Raw genomic sequence first — 21395 nt, forward strand, 5'->3', positions numbered from 1 at the left:
AATTTGGAATGAACAAGGAAATATCATGACAGACACGACTAAAATACAAACATAATCAGAAACTATCTTGAAAATCTATACTCCAACAACATAGAAAATCTCAAAGACATAAACAGGTATATAGACACATATGAATTACCTAAACTGAACCAGGAGGACATACACAATTTAAATAGATCAATTTTAAGTAATGTAATAGAAGAAGTCATCAAAAGCCTACCAACAAAGAAAGATCCAGGACCAGATGGGTTCTCAGCCAAGTTCTACAACACCCTTAAAGAAGAGCTCATTTCAATACTCCTCAATGTATTCCATGAATTAGAAGAGGAGGGAACCCTTCCAAACTCACTCCATGAGGCCAATATCACCCTGATACCTATAACATACAGAGGCACATCAAGGGAAATAAATTTCAGACTAATATCCTTAATGAACATTGATGCAAAAATTCTCAACAAAATTTTAGCAAATCGCATACAAAAAAACATAAAAAGTTGTACACTATGATCAAGTGGGTTAATCCAGGGATGCAAGGTTGGTTCAACATCCGAAATCAATAAATGTAATTCACAATATCAATGGACTTAAAGTCCGGAATCACCTGATATTTCGATAGACACAGAAAAAAGTAGTTGATAAAATACAGCACCCATTCATGTCCAAAATACTAGAAAAAAATACAGATCATGGGAAAATTCCTTAATGTTGTAAAGGCTATCTATGATAAGAGCATGGCTAATATCATTCTAAATGGTGAAAAACTGAAAGCATTCCCCCTAAAATATGGAACAAGGCAGGTATGCCCCTCTTTCATCCCACTTCTATTCAACATTGTTCTTCAAACACTAGCCAGAGCAATTAGACATCCAAAGAAATTAAAGGGATAAATAGGAAAAGAAGACTCAAAGTATCCCTATTTGCTGATGACTTGATTATATAATTAGAGCAACCAGTAAATTCCACCACGAATCTTCTGGAACTCATAAGTGAATTCAGTAAAGTAGCAGGATATAAGATCAATGCTCATAAATCTAATGCATTTTATATACATAAGTGATGAATCTTCAGAAGAGAAGTTAGGAAAACTACCCCATTCACAACAGCCTCGAAAAAAAAAAAATACTTGGGAATCAATCTAACAAAAGAGGTGAAAGATCTCTACAATGAGAATTGCTGAACACTAAAGAAAGAAAGAAAATCTTAGAAGATGGAAAGATCTCCCATATTCTTGGATAGGCAGAATGAATTTTGTCAAAATGGCCATACTACCAAAAGTGCTATACAGATTCAATGCTATTCCAATTAAAATCCCAATGATGTACCTCACAGAAATAGAACAAAGAATCATGAAATTCATCTGGAAGAATAAGAGACCCAGAACAGCTAAAGCAATTCTTAGCAGGAAGAGTGAAGCAGGGGGTATCACAATACCAAAACATCAAATATACTACAAAGCAATAGTAACAAAAATGGCATGGCATTGGCACCAAAATAGACAGATCAATGGTACACAATAGAGGACATGGACACAAAACTATACAAATACAATTTTCCCATACTAGACAAAGGTGCCAAAATTTGCAATGGAGAACAGACATCCTGTTCAACAAATGGTGATGGGAAAACTGGAAAACCATATGCAGCAGAATGAATCGAAACCCCTATCTCTCACTCTGCACAAAACTCAACTCAAAATGGATGAAGGACCTTGGAATCAGACCAGAGACCTTGCATCTTACAGAAGAAAATCAGTCCAAATCTTCAACATGTCAGCTTACGATCAGACTTCCTTAACAGGACTCCCATAGCACAAGAAAAAAAAGCAAGAATCAATAACTGGGATAGATTCAAACTAAAAAGCTTTCTCTCAGCAAAGGAAACTATCAGTAATGTGAAGAGAGAGCCTACAGAGTGGGAGATAGAGTGCTGATTTCCAGAATCTATAAATAACTCAAAAAACTCCACACCAAGAATTCAAATAACCCAATCAACAAATGGGCGAAGGAAATGAACAGACGCTTCACAGAAGAAGATCTACAAGCAATCAACGGATATTTGAAAAAGTGTTCGGCATCACTAGTAATAAGACAAATTCAAATCAAAACTTCCCTAAGATTCCATCTCACCCCAATTACAATGGGAATTATCAAGAATACAATCAACAATAGGTGTTGATATGATGTGTCACTCACACTTGGTTTTCCTCAACTCCTCCACAAGGCAGCGGGCTTCTTCTTGAATGCGGTCCTCAATGCTCCTCTTCCCCATCCCAAATTGCGCAGAGTCATGAGTGAGAAGCGCCTCATCTCTCTCCATCTCTTTCCATTACTGAAAGCGACTCCTAAAGAGAGAAAGAAGATCTAGGAGGGATATCCCAGGTGAGGGTAGTGGAATTAATGAGTGGCAGTCTCAGGGACGGTCAAGCTCAACCTGTCTTTCTCTTTTCATTCTCCTCATCACCATGACCATTGCTCACCCACTTCACATGCACACACCACTTACCAAATCCTTTAGTAATTTTATCACCAATTGGGAAACCGCCTCTTCCAGAAAATACTTCTCCATGATCAATCAGGGCTTCCTTCACAGCTTCATAGCCATGCAACACCACAGTGGGTCTCATACCCAAATACACAGTGAACACAGGACCAAAGACTTTGGACAACTAGAATGGGAAAGAAAATGCAAATATTAGCTGAATGAGATCAGCATTTAATCTACATGTTTGGAATGAACCAAACTGTCATTCAGACTATTCTCATTATATTTGTTCTATTTTATTGTCCCACAAGTATCTTCAAATATTTCTGAATTTTGTTCACAAATGGATGGCAATCATAGCTGCCACTTATGGATGATCTATGAGGTTCCATGCCTGGCTTAGAAATTCATAACTACATTAGAATTAATCCTCACATCAATGCTTTATGAGACTTATTTGTCCTGTTTACATGAAAGAGGGAAATGAAGCCTGAGAGTTACAAACTCATTTGTAGTGTACCATAAATACTGAACGGAAGACATAGTTTGAACTTTTATTTTGTCACCTTCTGACAATTGAACAATAAGTCAGTCCCCAGTGCTTATCCACCTTTGTGCAGATACCCAGCTGAATTCTTCTGGGTCCTTAGCAGGTCTTTTTCATAGAGATTTTGACTGAATAAGCCCATTATGACTACTGGGAGTCTACATTTTTAATGATGACCCCAGAAGATCTTAATACTCATATGTCGAAACCACAGGTATCACCAACACAGCAAAGGAGAGAGTACCAGGTACACAGCTCCAGTCCATGCAGCATATCAGTTTCTCTCCCCCAGCAGCAGTTCATAGACTACAGACTGAAGTTTCATGCAAAACCCGCAAGGATTCTGTTACCCTAGTCAGGACCCTGAATGGTTAATACTTTCCTTCTCGTGATTATGCTGGTTCCCAGGCCATATTTTTTATTTTTATTAATGGCTTCATTGGGGTATGATTGAAAATTTATATAATTAGAGTGTAAAATGTGATATTTTGATTTACATAGACATTGCAAATTGATTCCCACAGTCAAGTTAATTAATATGGACATTGCCTCAGTATTAACATATTCATGTGTGTGGTGGTGAAAACACATTGGTAAATTTCAGGTGTAAGATCATTATCATTTATTGTAGACACGATGTTGTGTCTTAGGTCTCCAGTGCTTGTTTGCTTAGTATCTGAATGTTTGCACCCTTGGAACAACATCTCACCTTTTCTCCCGCAGCCCATCCACCAACAACCACCATGCTACTCTCTATTACTAAGAGTTTGGGGCGTTCTACTTTGTTTTGTAAGATTCCACATGTAAGTGAGATCATGTAGTCTAGGTCTTCTGTGTGGCCATTTTCCTCATTATAAAGTCCTCCAGGCCCATTCCATGTTGTGGCAAGTAGTAGAAGGACCAAGTAAAACTCGGCACCACTTCTACTACAGGAATATGCAATTTGTCAGCAATACTCACTCGATCCCACCTTATGACAGAAAAATGGAAGCTGAGAGATACTGCATCAAATGGGCTCATAACCACAATGTCTGGCATTTGGCTAAGTGAGGAATGCAAATAGGTTTGGCTTAACAACCCCCAAACCTTGACCTCAGAATTACAAAGCAAAAAACAAAAATGAAGAATGAGAATACATCCCTACCAACATATTAGGACCACTTCGGTTGGAAAAGGGCCATTATTTCTCTTGAATATTTCTCCTACTTTTTCTTCCATGTACACCCCATTTAAATATACTATTTGCTCCTTTGAATTGTACAGAGGGACGTGAGCAGAGATATGGGGTGAGTACAGATGGAAGGTGCTAGGTTGAGACAGATATTATTACCTTGTATATAAGTATGAAAAAAAATTAAGAAAATATTTTGTCACTGTCAAAAAATTAATAAAAAATTAAATAAATAAAAGTTAAATAGAAAATAAAAAGTTAAAGATCTCAAAAATAATAAACATCTAAAACTCAATAACACAATCAATAATGGGCAAAGGAAATTAATGTGTATTTCCCAGAAGAAATATGAATGATCAATAATATATAAAAAGCTGAACATCTCTAGCAATTAGAAAATCACTCCATCAGAATGGCAATGAGTAGAATACAAGTAACAATAAATGTTGGTGAGGATGTGAGGTAATATGTTCATTCATACATTGATGGTAGTACTGCAAATTTGGGCAGTCATGGTGTAAAGCATTTTTCCCTCAAAAACTTGGAGTGGAACCACCATTTAACCCAGTTATCTGGCTCTTTGTTTTATACCCAAAGCAATTAAAGTCAGCATACAGCAGTTACACAGTCACAACAATGTTTATATCAGCTTAATTCACAATAGCCAAGCTATAGAACCAAAGTAGGTGTCCTTCAACAGATCAGTGAATTAAGAAAACGTGATGTGTATACAATAATTTGAACATTGCTCAGCCATAAAGAAGAATGAAATCATGGCATTTGTCTGTAAATGGAGGAACTGGACAATATCATGCTAAGTGGAATAAGCCAGTACCAAAAACACAAAAGCCAAACATTTTCTGATATGTGGATGTTAACCCACAACAAGGAAGGAAATGTAGCAGAAGAATAGAAGGTCATTAGATTAGACAAAGGGGAATAAAGGAAAAGACAGTGGAATGAATCAGAAGTAACTTTCCTTTGCTCTTAAATGAATACACAAGCAGTATAACTCCACATTATGTACAACCACAAAAATAGGATATTAATTGCAATGGAATGTCCTCAAAGTATGTAAAATAAATCAAAGTACACTCTACTGTCATGTATATTTAAAACAAAAAATACATAATTTTTTTTCAAATATCATTTCATTGTATTTTATTATATTTTACTTCTTTCCATTGTTAAAGGTTAGTGTATGTGTGTGTGGGGGGGGTGTCAGTTTTCAAAGCACAAATGGTACAATATGTGTATATGAAACCAGAATTAAAGACAGTCAGTTAGGATAGATAGGTGTTTGGGTCAAATCAAGAAAATGGAGGCCATTTATATCCTGTAAGTTGCAGACCACCCCTGGGTGATTGGAATGTAAATGTGCCCATAGCCCTTTGATTACCAAGGTTACCTGCCTATACTATCCCTCCCAAAAAATTGCAGGGAGGGAGTTGTTAATTAATGCCCCCTGTGCTGCTTCTTGCCTGGATCATTCCACTTGGCCCTTCCCCTGGCCTTCTGTTTCTCACCTTTTGGCCATTCCACCTGCATCTCCTGGGCATAGTCACATAGGCAGAAGGAGAGATAAGGGTGGAGAGAGCAGGAGAACAAAGGAAACTTCAGTCTATAAAAGAAGCAAGGCACTCTTACTTCTTGGGATACCAGAATATTGGCCATGGCCCTCTTCTCCCTCCCAGGATAAGTCTGTGATACTACCTTTAAATAAAACCTTCTCTCTATGCTTAACTTGGAATACTCTCTAATATTCAAACTTCAAAATTTGAGGAGGCAGAACTGCTCATGATAACTAGCAGTATAATATAGTATTCATATAATTTTGCTTTCGTGTCTACTGCTTTCTTCTGCAGATGTTTATTATTTGGACTTGGTTTGACATAAAAGGGGTGTATGAATATGCATGGTTGAAATGTATTGATCTTACATTTGCTTGTTTGCTTTTCCTCAGTTTTCCTCCTTCTTAGTGCCCCTTCTTCATTCCATTCTCCCAATAACACTGCAAATTTTTGTTCCCTCTACCTCTTGGTATATGTAAACTATTTACAGTTAATTTTTATTCCTTTTGTTTAAAGTCAACATTTGTGAATATCTTAACCCTCACCAGTCCACTTTTACATTTCAAACTTCCTCAGGCCTTTCTAGTCTACTTTCTCTCCACTTAAAAAACAAAAAACTGCAATTTCATTAAATAGAGAAAAAAATATACTTTATGCAATTCCTACCTCATTCATGCTGTCATGATTATTAACACAATGTTTTAGATCCCTTCTGATCTCACTCAGTTTTTTATTGCTGATCCCACCATTTCTCTATAGCTGACAATTACTGTTCCAGATGTCAAAATAGATACTGGACATTTTTCTTAAGGCTATAATCTGTGGATAACACTAGTGCTGTTCCTGGTCCACCACTTCCTCTCAGTGGGGTTGGAAAGTGAGTAGGTCACTGCAGGTTCACAGATTAGACATCCCCTTCAGAAGCAACACTCCTAATTCAACCCAATAACAAGGAATCTCACCCCACACATTTTCTAGCACCACCTCAGCCTCATAATTACTTGGAAACAAAGACTTGAGGAGAAAAAAAGCTGAAACCAACAACCAGGCCCCAAGGAAGATCCACCAGAGGAAAACTTCAGGTCACACCCCTGAAACTACTCATATATCAAAAACGTGGAGAAATACCAAAACAGAAGAGATAACTACACGCAAAAGGACATTGCTATAAAAGGGAAAGGGGAGTCCATCTCAATTGAACTCCAAGTCCAAGATCTCCAAAAACTTCAGGAAACAAGGGAATCTTCCCCCCAAATTCATGATCCCCCCTAAAAGTATTCCACAGTTGGGAACGGGTGTGAAATTTCAAAGAAAGATGGCAAATGATCCTTAAAATATTCAATAAACTACAGGAAGCCCTAAGGCATGAATTAAGAGAGACAATTCAGAGACTCAAAGACCATTTCAATAAAGAAATAGAGATATTGAAAAAAATAGAACTGGAAATGAGTGACACACTTAAACAATTAAAAATTTACTCAAAAGCATCACAAACAAATTAGAATGTGCAGAAAATAGAAAATCACAGCAAATAACTGTGAAACAATGAAGAACAGGAGTTACTCCAGACTTGCCATTTTGATATTGACATCAAAGTATTAAATTAAAATGTTTCTTTTATTCCAGATGTATTGTTTCATTACAGTACTCTAACAATGGAAAAGTATAAACAGCAATGGAAACACCAAAATCCACAGAGTATTTGCTGTGAAACAATTTAACAAATTGCCTCATGCATATATTTAATTAAAAGGAAGATTAATTTATTTACCCTTTACAAGCCACTGGAGAAGCACTGACATACTTACATTAGTTAAGGACTGGGGGATGTTTCTAGAATCTAGCTGCAGGATATTCCCTAGAATTGGCAGAGGCATGGGTCCTGGTGGGAGTTTCCCTCTCCCAGATCTCTGTCTCCATAGTGAGAGGAGAAGCAGACAGGAGAGACTGATCACCAGGACCACAACTGGATCCATTGAAGCCTTCTACTACTGAGAGAACTGTGAGCTTGCAATCAATGTAAAGCTTTTATAGTGCTCCCTGTTAATCAGAATATGTCCCTTTGACATAAACCACTGAGGCAATCAACTAGATAAGCTCTGATCTCTTCCAAGTGTACAATGGTCATCTGATAAACATAATAACTAACAGGTGTTTACTCTTACTCTCCTTTCCAAACCTCTATCCTTGAAAATCCAGTTCATCCACTCTGAGACAGGCATTTCAAAACAAACAAGCAAGGAAAAGATCAAACAAGCCCACAACTTCTGGTGGTACCAAAGTGCAGGTAGGATTAAGAAAAAATGAAGCATTTGATCCAAAACATTGCTTCACATGCTGAATTCTCAGACTGATGACTGGTTGGAAATTCATGACTTGGGGGAAATAAGCATATCTCACATTTTATATAAAAATATTGAACATGTAATACTTCATCAAACAGTAAGATAATTTGCCTTTGAAAATCAAGTATTTTAATATTTTAAAATGCTGAACTATCATCACAAGTGCCTAAGGATAAACTAGTTAGTACAGCTTAAACATTTTTAAATACCAAACACAAATCATCATGTAACTAAGAAAATGCACATAGCATTTGCATTTAGCACCACAACCCCAAAAAAACTGGGGACCAATTGACAGATTATTATTTGCTATTTGACAAATGGGGAAATAGATTTTGTGAGAACAGCTCACAGAAGTCAGAACTGGAATTTGAATGAGATCTAATGCTCATAATGGTGTGCTGTGGCTCACCATTACATATCACATCATATTACATGTACATATTACTTGTCATATTACATCAGAGCTGCCTCCAAACTCACATTATAAAAGTAAGGGAAACTCCACACTGGCTGTGTTCCTAGACAAACTTCCTCTAAAATCAGTACCAATTATTTCACTCCCAAGATAACTGGGTCATATATTCTATAAAAACAAGATGCACAGAAGGACTTCACCCATCTCCATCAGTATAGAGGTTAAATTTATTCAACAGAACTGAGGAGGAGTCAATCTCAGAGAATTAAAGGGACAGGCTTGAGAAATTATGGCTCTTCCAGACGGGACTGCTTCTGTGGTTATTTAGTATGTCCTTGTCAGATGTAATGCAATAAAAATTATTGAACACAAGCAATGATATTGCAAACAGAAACACAGGCTTGCACTTTAGGTCGGAGGTAGGGACTACACCAAACTCCTAGCCCAGAAGAAACAAATTAGAATATGAGATTTTATTTGGTAATCATGTATTAATATGCCATTGAACTAATGTACACTACTAGATCACTCAGGTAATGCTGTACAAAGCTGTGTGCCATAAAGAGATCATTGTATTTGTTTTAATTTGACAAGCATAGATATTTACAACCTATTTAGTTAGGAAAATTGCTGACAAGAACCCAGCTATAGGCCCCAGGGAGGCAGACCAAGAGACCCAGACCCATCCCAGTGCTGCCAGGGAAGAATCCCATGCCCAAGAGTCCAGTCTCAGAGAACCAGGCCCAGACCAGCCCATCCCCAGTCCATGGTGTAGTGCACATGCTGTGGTTGACCATCTGTGAATACATCGAGGTGCCTCTGCCCACTGGCAGGTATTATACCCCACCTATAGGCCACCATCCATAGAGGGGCAGCACCCATCTTGGATCACTGCATTATCAAGTTCCTCCCACATATCAGGTTACAGAAGACTAGAAGGTTTGAATAGTACTATATAGATTTATTGTAGATTTTTTATCAGTAGCAATATTATGATTGTTACTATTATACCTACTATTATTCCTACTTTTCTTTTATTAATATTTTTATCATTCTCTCTATGTTCCTCTTGTATATCTGTCTCCTTGGAGGCTCTTCTCCCTTTTCACATGCTAACATCCAGTTTCTTTTAATTCCACTTTCACTAACCCCATGACATAGTGCCTCTATAGACACACTCCTTATCTCAATAATGATATATATTACACCCCTCTCCATTCTCTTTGTTCACCATTGGAAATCGTGGTCCTTATTGCAAACCCATTGGCTAAGCTGTAAATAATAATCAAGCTCATAATCTCTGTTTATTAAGACAATATGGTTAGTATCATTAAATCATTAAAGAGCAGCATTTTTCCAGGGCACATTAAGAAAATATGGTTAGTATATTAAAATGGACTATTTGAGTTAAGGATGCATATTGTTGGTATGGCGTGCTACTAATATTGATCTCTCACCTAAAGGTGAGGTATTGGAAACCTGCAGGGACACTATAAGTCTATGGAGGGAAACTGCAATACCTCAGGTTTGCACTCCTAGAGGAGAAGACACATGAGTAATATGAGAAAACAAGGAAAGAAAGTGTCCCAAACAAACCTAGATGTGACATCAATAAAATCCAATGGCCGAAGAAATGTCAGAAAGGGAGTTCAGAATGTACATAATTAAAATGATAAGAGAGCAACTGCAGGCATTGGATGATCATACCAATTAACAGTTAAAAGTGCAAATGCAGGAAGCAAAGGATCATTTCAATAAAGAGATAAATATTCTGAAAAAAAAATCCTTGAAATGAAGGGAACAAACCAATTTCAAACGACGTAGAAAGCAGAACCAATAGGTTAGAACACCTGGAAGACAGAACCTCAGACATTGAAGACAAAATATTTAATCTTGAAAACAAAGCTGACCAAACAGAAAATAGGGCAAGAAATCATGAACAGAATCTACAAGAATTATGATAACATGAAAAGACCACATTTAAGAATTATTGGGAATGAGGAAGGCACAGAGATACAAACCAAAGAAATGAAAAATCTATTCAATGAAATAATATCAGAAAATTTTCCAAATCTGAAGAATGAAATAGAAAATCAAATACAAGAGGCTTACAGGATATCAAATGTACGAAATTACAGCAGAACCACAACAAGGCACATTATAATAAAAATACCTAACATACAAAATAAATACAGAATTTTAGAGGCTGTGAGACAAAAAAATCAAATTACATTCAGGGGGAAACAAATTACATTCAGGGGGAAATCAGTAGATTTCTCAAAACAGACCCGAAAAGCTAGAAGGACCTGGAATAACAGTTTTCAAGGTCCAAAAGAAGATGGATGCCAACCAAGAATCTTATTCCCAGCAAAACTTACCTTCATATTTGATGAAAAAATAAAATCCTTCCACAATAAAAAAAGCTAAAAGAATTTACAAAAAGAAAGTTGGCACTACAGAACATTCTCAGCAAAATACTCCATGAGGAAGAAATGAAAAACAACTATGTAAGTCAGCACAGGGAGGAATCACCCTAAAGGAATAGCCAAATAAAGGAGAAACCAAGTCAAGTTAAAAACCAAAAATAAACAAAAATAATTAGGAATACAAATCATATCTCAATAATAACCCTGAATGTTAATGGCCTGAACTCATCAATCAAAAGACATAGAATGGCAGATTGGATCAAAAAAAAAGACCGAACAATATGCTGCCTTCAAGAGACTCAACTCAGAAAAAGATATTCACAGACTAAGGAGAAAGGATGGGAAAAAAACCTACCACACAAATGGACTCAGTAAAAAAGTGGGAGTATCCTTCCTCATAACAGACAAAGTGGACTTCAAGCCAAAATTAGTTAGAAAGGATAAAAAAGGACATTTTATATTGCTTAAGGGAAGCATAAATTAGCAACACATAACAATCATACATATTTATGCCCCAAACGATGTCTCACCCATGTACATCAAACAAATCCTTCTCAATTAAAGGAATCAAATAGACCACAACACAATAACATTAGGTGACTTTAACACACCTCTCTCACCATTGGACAGATCTTCCAAAGAAAAATTGAACAAAGAAACCAGAGATCTCAACAACACAATCAATAATTTAGATTTAACAGACATATATTGAATATACCATCCAACAGAGAGTGAATACACTTTCTTCTTAGCAGTACATAGAGCCTTCTCTAAAACAGACCATATGTTATGCCACAAATGTACTCTTAGCAAATACAAAAAGATAGAGGTACTACCGTATGTTCTATCAGATCCTAATGGAATGAAATTAGAAATTAGAAATTCCTTGTTGCTCTACAACTCAGGATTCAAACATGAAATACTGTTTATCTGCAAGGCAGTCATTGCTGCCCACTGATTCCCTGTAATCTATCCTATTCATCCACCAAAATCACCCACTTTCTGCCAGCATATCACCTGCATTTTGAGTGCAGATCACTCACTGACTGTTGCCTATCATTCGCCATTTGCCAGTTTAATTGCCTCTTGCCTACCCATCGCCCACTTTTTACCTATCCATCGCCCACTGCCATTCACCACTGATGATCCACCATTAGACAGTAGACTGCCCACATACCACCAGTGAATCACCTGCTGCCCACTGTTCCTGGAAGTTCATTGTCACAGTACATGCAGGATTGGTTACACATGGCTGTTGCTATTTTGGACAACAACCAGGTCCTTCATGTTTGCCACCATGGCTGGTGCCATCTCAAAGTGTGGCCACCTAAGACTGGGCACTCAGGCAAGGGTCTGGAGATACGTTGAAGTACCTGAAGACATGGTTGCATCTGAGGTCAATCTGTTAAGTGTGGTAGTGGTTGACATCTGGATGCCTCTTTGCATGGTTGCTCCTTTGTGTGAGCATGTCACTGGATCCCACTGCAAGTTGAAAGGGCATTGAGATATTGGAAATGCAGCAAGACAGGGCTTGGGAAAGGTGAAGCCCAGGTCCACCAGATTGCATCTGGGTTCATGTGGGTCAGTCTGGGTCTGGAAAGTCTGTGGAAATACAGAGACAAGGGTCAGTTCCCTGGGAGGAGCAGAGGTTGAAGAAACTGGAGAAAAATGGGCTCTCTCTGACTGTGAGTCCTAAGGTGTACAGGGATGGGAGGGGCCGGTTACAATGGGTGGGAAGACTGTAAGAGGGTGTGAGGGCATCTTGATATTGGCTCACCCACCCAACTGGTTCAGCACCCACTGAACTGGAGCTAATATCAAACTTCAGACAACCTCACCCAGTGGCAGAGAAGGGAAGCTGTGGAAATTTTTGAAAGTCAATGGACACATCAAATTTTCCATTGGGACTTTTCTTTTTTCTTTCTTTCTTTACTTTTTCTTTTATTTTTTCTTTTTTTTTTTTTTTCTTTTTTTTTTTCTTGCCTCTCACCCTCCATCTTTAAATCCAATTTTTTTTTATTTTAAACAAATGGGATACATGTTGTTTCTCTGTTTGTACATGGAGTCAAGGCATACCATTTGTGTAATCATAAATTTACATAGGATAATGTTGCTTGATTCATTCTGTTATTTTTTTCCTTCCCCCCCCACCCCTGCCACCCATCTTTTCCCTCTATACAGTCCTTCCTTCCTCCATTCTTGCCATCCTCCTTAACCCTAACCCTAAACCAAACCCTAACCCTAATGCTAACCCCTCCCACCCCCATTATATGTCTTCATCTGCTTATCAGCAAGATCATTCGTCCTTTAGTTTTTTGAGATTGGCTTATCTCACTTAGCATGATATTCTCCAATTTCATCCATTTGCCTGCAAATGCCATAATTTTATCATTCCTTATGGCTGAGTAATATTCCATTGTATATTTATGCCACAGTTTCTTTATCCATTCATCAATTGAAGGACATCTAGGTTGGTTTGAATCCAAATATTTTTATTGCATCAATTTATTGAGAAATGGCTTACCTGAATATTATATGACAGTTTCTCTGGTTATTCTTATATTTTTACTTCAAAAACAAACTCTGTGCACCATTTTTTCTCTCACCTACTTGTCTCCCTGACTACACTTTCTCACTTCTCTCATACTAAGTGCCAATATCTATTAATTCCTCCCTTGCTCTCACTATGAATTTTTACCTCAATCTTCCCTCCCTCTCCCTCATAAACATCTCAACTTACACTACTTCTGTTCCCTCACTGTACATAATTTCATATGGTAAACCCTTTTAGCAAACCTACTGTTCATATTGAACAAGTCATTTCTGTCTATTGTGACAAAATTGTAAAAGCCTCAATCGGATTCATTTGGTTGAATGTGGGATGTTGTTTGCATTGGATTCTGTTAATATTGGTCAACCCCTTTAAGATAAGGAACAGGTACCTTTCAAGGACACTAAAAGACTACAGGCTAGAATCTGTACTACATCAGATCCATACTGCTAGATGAGAAGACACACAAACAATGGGAAAAAACTGCATTGAACAAACCAAGATGTTTCAACAATAGAATTGATAGACAATACAGTAGAAGAAATGTCAGAGAAGGAATTTAGAAAGTACAAAGTTAGGTTGATCGTTGAAATAAAGAATGGTATTGGAGAGAAAATACAGGGAATGAAAGATCTTTTCAATAAGGAGGCAGATATTATAAAAAGGAATCAAGAAGAAATCCTCAAAATGAATGAAACAATAAACCAAATTAAAAATTCAATGGAAAGTGTCACCAACAGACTAGACCACTTGAAGGACAGAAACTCAGACAATGAAGATGAAATATATACTCTTGAAAATAACATTGACCACACAGAGAAGATGGTAGGAAACAATGAACAGAACTTCCAAGAAATATGGGATAACATGAAAAGACCCAAATTTAAGACTCATCAGAATAGACAAAGGCACAGAAACACAAACCAAAGGAATATACAATCTTTTCAATGATGTACTATTAGAAAACTTCCCAAATATAAAGAATGAAATGGAAAATCAACTACAAGAGGCTTACAGGACCCCAAATGTACAAAATTAGAGCAGACCTGCACCAATGCACATTATATGAGAATGACTAGCATATAGAATTGGGATAAAATCTGAAACACTGTGAGAGAATAAATGCAAATTATATACAGGGGAAAACCAATTCAAATCTCCGTTCACTTCTCAATTCAGAGCCTCAAACACCAGGAGGTCCTAGAATAACATACATGAAACTCTGAAAGAAATTGGATACCAACTGAGAATTTTATATCCAGCAAAATTATTATGCTTCAGATTTGAAGATGAAATAAAAGCCTTCCAGGATGAACAAAAAGAGAATTCACAACTAGAAATCCTATACTACAGAACATTCTCAGCAAAATATTCCATAAGGAGAAAAATGAAACAGAACAATAAGATCCACCAAAGGGTGTAACTACAACAAAGGAAAGCTCAATCAATGGAGAAACTAAGTCAAGTTAAAACCAAAACTAAACCAAAATGACCAGGAATATAAATCATATCTCTATAATAAAACTGAATGTTAATGGCCTAAACTCATCAATCAAAAGACATAGACTGGCAGATTGAATTAAAGAAAAAAAAAACAACAATTTGCTGTCTTCAAGAGATTTGGCTCTTAGGAAAATACTCCATAGACTGAAGGTGAAAGGTTGGGATAAAACATATCACTCACTTTGACTGCATAAACAAGCTGGAGTTTTCATCCTCATATTAGACAAAGTGGACTTTAAACCAAAATTAGTCAGAAGGGTTATAGAAGGACATTTCATACTGCATAAAGGAATCATACACCAACAAGACATAATCATCATAAATATGTGTGCCCCAAACAATGGAGTATCTACATACATCAAACAAGCCCTTCTCGATTTCTAGAACTAAATAGGTCACAACATAATAATACTGGGTGACTTTAACACACCTCTCTCATCACTGAATAAAACTTCCCAAAAAAAAATAAACAAAGAAACTATAGAATTAAAGGGTACAGTCAATGATTTTAATTAATGGACATATATAGAGTATTTCACCCATCCTTGTGTGAATACACTTTCTTCTGAGCAGCACATGGATTCTTCTCCAAAATAGACCATATGTTATGCCACAAAGCAACTCTCAGCAAATAAAAAAATATAAATATTACACTGCATTCCATTAGATCATAATGGGATAAATCTAGAAACCAATGATAAAATAAAAAATAGAAGCTAGTAACACCTGGAGAATAAATAGCATGCTACTGAATGAGGAATGGATAAAATAAGAATGCAAGGAAGTAAAAACTACATAAAGGTAAATAAGAACACCAATAGAACATATCAAATTCTCTGGGATGTTAAAAAGTTCATTATATTGAGTTCATACTTTAAAAGAATAAAAAGTCAACAAATAAATGACCTTGCATTATATCTTAAAGCCCTAGAAAAGGAAGAAAAAGTCAACACCAAAATTAGCAGAAGACAGGAAATAATTAAATCAGAGCTGAAATCAATCAAATTGAATCTAAAGAAACAATTGAAAAAATTGACAAAACAAAAAGTTGCATCTTAGAAAAAATAAATAAAATTGATAAACCCTTAGCCATGCTAAGAAAGAGAAAGAGAAAACTCAAATTACTAAAATTCATAATGGAAAAGGAAATATCACACCAAACACTGCAGAAGATAATTAGAGACCACTTTGAAAAGTTATATTCAAATAAAACACAAAAACTTGAAGACATTCACAAATTTCTAGACACATATGATTTTCCCAAACTGATGCAGAGGGACATACACAATTTAAATAGATAAATTTCAAGCAAAGAAATAGAAGATGACATCAAAAGCCTGGTATCCAAGAAATTAGAGAATATCATGCTAAGTGAGATAAGACAATCTCAAAAAAATCAAAGGATAAATGATCTCGTTGATAAGTGGATGATGATACATAATGGGAAGGTGGGAGGGAGGCAAGAATGGAGGAAGGGGGGACTGTATAGAGGGAAAAGAGGGGTGGGAGGGGTGGGGGTGAAGGAAAAAAATAACTGATCAAACACCATTACCCTATGTAAATGTATGATTACACAAATGGTACGCACCTACTTCATGTACAAACAGAGAAACAAGTTGTACCCCATTTGTTTACAATTAAATAATAAGGTAATTAATTTTAAAAAGCCTGGCATCCAAGAAAAGCTCAGGACCACACAGATTCTAAGATGAGTTCAACATATGGAAATCATTAAATGTATTACATTTCAATAGACTTAAAGACAAGAATCATATGATTATCTCAATAGATGCAAAGAAAGCATTTGCAAAAATACAGCACCTCTTCATGTTTAAAACACTACAAAAACTAGAGATAGGAACATACCTCAACATTGTAAAAGCTAAATATGCTAAGCCCATGGCTAATATCATTCTAAATGTAGAAAAATTGAAAACATTCCATGTAAGAACTGGATCTCAAAGAAAACCAAACGGAAATCCTTGAAATGAAGAAGACAATAAACCAAATAAAATACTCAATGGAAAGCATCACCAAAAGATTAGACCACTTGGAAGACAGAACCTCAGACAGTGAAGACAAAATATTTAATCTTGTAAACAAATCTGACCAAAGAGAAAATATGGCAAGAAATCATGAACTGAATCTACAGGAATTATGATATCATGAAAAGACCACATTTAAGAATTATTGGGAATGAGGAAGGCACAGTGATACAAACCAAAGAAATGAAAAATCTATTCAATGAAATAATATCAGAAAATTTCCCAAAACCGAAGAATTAAGTGAAAAATCAAATACAAGAGGCTTACAGAACACCAAATGCACAAAATCACAACAGATCCACACCAAGGCACATTATAATGAAAATGCCTAAATTTCAAAATAAAGATAGGATTTTGAAGGCCGCGAGAGAAAAGCATCAGATTACATATAGGGGGACACCAATACGGATAGCAGCTGACTTCTCAACCCTGACTCTAAAAGCTAGAAGGGCCTGGAACAACATATTTCAAGCTCTGAAAGAACATGGTTGCCAACCAAGAATCCTATACCCAGCAAAACTAACCTTCAGATATGAAGATGAAATAAAATCCTTCCATGATAAACAGAAGTTAAAAGAATTTTCAAACAGAAAGCCTGCACTACAGAATGTTCTCAACAAAATATTCCATGAGAAGGAAATGAAAAACAACAATGTAGGTCAGCAAGGGAGGAAATACCTTAGAGGAAAACCACTCAAAGGAGAAACCTAGCCAACTTAAAAACCAAAAATCAGCCAAATTATGGGGAATACAAATCATATCTCAATAATAACCCTAAATATTAATGGCCTAAACTCATCAATCAAAAGACATACACTGGCAGAATGGATTAAAATGAAAGACCCAACAATATGCTGCTTGCAAGAGACTCATCTCATAGAAAAAGATATTCACAGAATAAAGGTGAAAGGATGGGAAAAAACCTACCACACAGATGGACTCAGTAAAAATGCAGGGGTTTCCATCCTTATATCAGATAAAGTGGACTTCAAGCCAAAGTTAGTCAGAAGCGATAAAGAAGGACATTTCATACTGCTTAAGGGAACCATAAATCAGGAAGACATAATGATAGTAAATATTTATGCCCCAAACAATAGTGCATCCCTGTACATCAAACAAATCCTTCTCAACTTCAGGAATCACATAGACCACAACACAATAATTCTGGGTGACTTTAATGCACTGCTGTCACCACTAGATAGATCTTCCAAACAAAAGCCAACCAAAGAAACCATAGAACTCAATAACACAATCAATACCCTAGACTTAATAGACTTAAATGGAATATTCCATCCATCAACGAGCGGATTCACTTTCTTCTCAGCAGCACATGGAACCTTCTCAAAAATAGACCATTTGTTATGCCATAAAGCAGCCCTTAGTAAATGCAAAAAAATAGAGATACTGCCTTGTGTTGTATCAGATCATAATGTTCTGAGAATAGAAATCAATGACAAAATAAAAAAACAGAAATTACTACATCACCTGGAGACTAAATAATATGCTATTGAATGAAACATGGATAACAGAAAACATCAGGGAGGAGATAAAAAAAGTTCTTAGAGGTCAATGAGAATGATGATACAACATATCAAAATCTCTGGGACACTATGAAAGCGGTTCTAAGAGGAAAATTCATTGCATGGAGCGCATTACAAAATAGAATGAAAAGTCAACAAGTAAATGATCTAACATTACAGCTCAATGCCCTAGAAAATGAAGAACAGAATAACAGCAAAAGTAGTAGAAGAGAGGAAATAATTAAAATCAGAGCTGAAATCAATGAAATTGAAACAAAAGAAACTATTCAAAAAATTGACAAAACAAAAAGTTGGTTCTTTGAGAAAGTAAACAAAATAGACAAACCGTTAGCCACACTAACAAAGAGAAGGAGAGGGAAGACTCAAATTACTAAAATTCGTAATGCAGAAGGAAATATCATGACAGACACTACTGAGATACAGAATATAATGAGAAGATACTTTGAAAATCTGTATTCCAATAAAATAGAAAATACCAAAGATATTGGCAAATTTCTAGAGACATATGCTCCTCCCAAACTGAACCAGGAGGACATACACAATTTAAACAGAAACAGATCAATATCAAGCAATGAAATAGAAGAAGCCATTAAAAATCTACCATCCAAGGAAAGCCCAGGACCAGATGGATTCTCAGCCGAGTTCTACAAGACCTTCAAAGAAGAATTCATTCCAATACTTCTCAAAGTATTCCAGGAAATAGAAAAGGAGGGTACCCTAAAAAACTCATTCTATGAAGCTAATATCACCCTCATACCCAAACCAGGCAAAGACACATCAAGGAAAGAAAATGTTAAACCAATATCCTTGATGAATATAGATGCAAAGATCCTTAACAAAATATTGGCAAATCGTATCCAAAAACATTTAAAAAATTGTGCTCCACCATCCAGTGGGGTTCATCCCTAGAATGCAAGGATGGTTTAACATCCATAAATCAATAAACGTAATCCATCATGTCAATAGACTTAAGGATAAGAATCATATGGTTATTTCAATTGATGCAGAAAAAGCGTTCAACAAAATACAACACCCCTTCATGCTCAAAACACTAGAAAAAATAGGGATAGTAGGAACATACCTGAACATTGTAAAGGCTATTTATGCTAAGCCCATGGCCAACATCATTCTTAATGGAGAAAAACTGAAACCATTCCCTTTAAAAATGGGAACAAGACAGGAATGTCCTCTTTCACCACTTCTATTCAACATTGTCCTTGAAACTCTAGCCAGAGCAGTTAGACTAAAGAAATTAAAGGGATACGAATAGGAAAAGAGGAACTTAAGCTGTCACTATTTGCGGATGACATGATTCTACATTTAGAGGATCGAAAAACCTCCTCCAGAAAACTTCTAGACCTCATCAATGAATTCAGCAAAATAGCAGGCTATAAAATCAACATGCATAAATCTAAACCATTTTTATACACAAGCGATGAAACAGCTGAAAGAGAAATGAGGAAAACAACTCCGTTTGCAATAGCCTCAAAAAAAAAAAATACTTGGGACTAACCAAACACATAAAAGATCTCTACAACAATAGCCTCAACAAAAATAAAATACTTGGAAATCAGTCTAACCAAAGAGGTCAAAGACCTCTACAATGAAAACTACAGAACACTAAAGAAAGAATTTGAAGAAGATCTTACAAGATGGAAAGATCTCCCATGCTCCTGGATAGATAGTGTTAATATTGTCAAAATGGCCATACTGCAGAAAGTAATATACAGATTCAATGTGATACCTGTTAAAATTCCAATGACATTCTTCACAGAACCAAAAAAGCTATCATGGAATTCATTTGGAAAAATAAAGAGACCCTTAATAGCCAAGGCAACACTTACCAAGAAGAATGAAGCAGGAGGCATAACAATGCCAGACCTTAAACTATACTACAGAGCATTCGTAACAAAAATGGCACAGTACTAGCATCAAAATAGACATGTAGACTAATGGTACAGAATAGAATACACAGAAATGAACGCACATAAAAATGGTTATCTCATACTAGACAAAGGTGCCAAAAATATACATTGGAGAAAAGATAGCCTATTCAACAAATTGTGCTTGAAAAACTGGAAATCCATATGGAACAAAATGAAATTAAACTCTCTCACCCTGCATGAAAATCAACTCAAAGTGGATCAAAGACTTAGGCACTGGAACGGAGACCCTGCACCTAATAGAGGAAAAAGTAGGACCAAATCTTCACTATGTTAACCTAGGAGCTGACTTCCTTAACAAGACCCCTGACACACAGAAGTAAAATTAGAATCAATGAATGCAATAGATTCAAATTAAAAACCTACTCAGCAAAGAAAACAATCAGTAGCATGAAGAGAGTGCCTACATTATGGGAAAAAATCTTCACCACATGCACCTCTCATAGTCAGTAATCTCCACAATATATAAAGAACTCAAAAAACTTAACACCAAAAAAAAAAAAAAAAGCCACATATCCCAACCAATAAAAGGGGCTAAGGAACTCAACAGACAATTTGAAGAAGAAATACAAGAAATCAATAAACATGTAAAAAAAATTTCATCATCTCTTTCAATTAGAGAAATGCAACTCAAAACTGCTCTAAGATATTATCTTACTGCAGTCAGAATGGCAATTATCAAGAATACAAGGAAAATAAGTGTTGGTGAGGATGTGGGGAAAAAGTACACTCATACATTTTGGGTGGAAATGTAGATTGGTGCAAACACTTTGGAAAGCAGAATGGAGATTCCTCAGAAAATTTTGAATAGACCCACCTTGACCTAGTTATCCCACTCCATGTTTTATACCCA

General features: G+C 36.2%; 1 pseudogene across 1 annotated transcript; it reads right to left on the minus strand.

Annotated features, from left to right (window-relative positions):
- Positions 1-1961: 1961 nt before the first annotated feature.
- LOC306660054 (cytochrome P450 2C18-like) lies at positions 1962-7838 on the minus strand (annotated as a pseudogene). The gene is made up of 3 exons (XR_013766623.1): positions 7579-7838; positions 2503-2665; positions 1962-2341 (listed from the first exon to the last, which is right to left on the minus strand). The product of XR_013766623.1 is annotated as a cytochrome P450 2C18-like (transcript).
- Positions 7839-21395: the final 13557 nt, after the last annotated feature.

This window comes from Sciurus vulgaris, assembly GCF_902686455.1.
Source record: "Sciurus vulgaris genome assembly, chromosome: 4".
NCBI classification, from domain to species: Eukaryota; Metazoa; Chordata; class Mammalia; order Rodentia; family Sciuridae; genus Sciurus; species Sciurus vulgaris.